The sequence below is a fragment of the Octopus bimaculoides genome, chromosome 5, assembly GCF_001194135.2.
Source record: "Octopus bimaculoides isolate UCB-OBI-ISO-001 chromosome 5, ASM119413v2, whole genome shotgun sequence".
NCBI lineage: Eukaryota > Metazoa > Mollusca > Cephalopoda > Octopoda > Octopodidae > Octopus > Octopus bimaculoides.
Window position 1 is genome coordinate 59,666,599 of NC_068985.1, and position 1,186 is coordinate 59,667,784.

Below are 1,186 nucleotides of genomic sequence, written 5' to 3' on the forward strand. Positions count from 1 at the left end.
AGACAGACAGACAGATAGACAGACAGACAGATAGACAGACAGACAGATAGACAGACAGACATGATAAAATATAGGCTGTTAGATGTTTGTGTTTACAAACAAGACAGAAAGAAAATAAGTACAAGAATTCTGATTATTGGAAACGTGAAACGAGTAGCTTGTAACATATGTAATTAATACATAGGTACACAAGTGTGTGTGTGTGTGTGTGTGTGTGTGTGTGTGTGTGTGTGTGTGTGTGTGTGTGTGTGTGTGTGTGTGTGTGTGTGTGTGTGTGTGTGTTTATGCACATTTCGAGTGAGAGAGAGTGTGTGACTGTAATGTAATTGTTAGGGTATGTGTGTGTGTGTGTACACACAACACATACATATATATATGTGTGTGTGTGCGTGTGTATACGAGGGTTGATGTAAGGTTGTCGGCTTTAAGGCTGTCGTGAAAGGACCGGTTGAAGTGCCAATCTCCCGAGTTCTTTTACGGGACTTAAAAAAAATACTAAAGGACTGCTGCAGTAATTGTACGAATTTGAGAGGGGAATACGTTGAATAAAATCATAACAAACTGATCCTCTTGTATATTCTTTTACCCAAAGTTAGGAATTTTCAAGACACGCAAACACACATATTTACTCTTTTGTTACTTTCAGCTGAAGTACTGTGGCCATGCTGGGGCACTGCCAACAAAAATAGAAAAATATGGGACGCTTCACGAATTTGCGTGTCATTCTTGCGCAGGGACCATGTTGATTTTCTCCGTATCGTTCCAATTTTATTATATATATGCATATATATATATATATACAAACATGCATACATACATACATACATACATACATACATACATACATATATATGTATATGAAGTGTGTGCGTGTGTGTGTGTGTTTGTGCGTATAAGTGGTTAAAACAAGACTAAATGCCAGTGTCGAGAGGCAGTGTTATGTCAGTTGTAATGAGAGAGAAAATTTGGTGATGGGCGAGGTTAGACTGGAATATCAGAACGGTTGTGACGTCATGACCGACATCATTTTCTTTTCTTCTCTTTTTTTTTTTTTTTTACTAGTTTTGGTTCCTTCTCATCTTTCGCAACAAAACTGATGGTTCTTGTTGTTGAAAGCTGTGTATATATCTGTGATGTCTATGACTTTTGTATATAGTTCTGCGATGGCTGCTTTCAGACGGACACC

At 37.9% G+C, this 1,186-nt stretch overlaps 1 non-coding gene across 1 annotated transcript; it reads right to left on the minus strand.

Annotated features, from left to right (window-relative positions):
* Positions 1–689: 689 nt before the first annotated feature.
* LOC128247940 (U6 spliceosomal RNA) lies at positions 690–793 on the minus strand. The gene has a single exon (XR_008264279.1). It is a non-coding gene; the product is annotated as a U6 spliceosomal RNA (small nuclear RNA).
* Between the last annotated feature and the right edge of the window lie 393 nt (positions 794–1,186).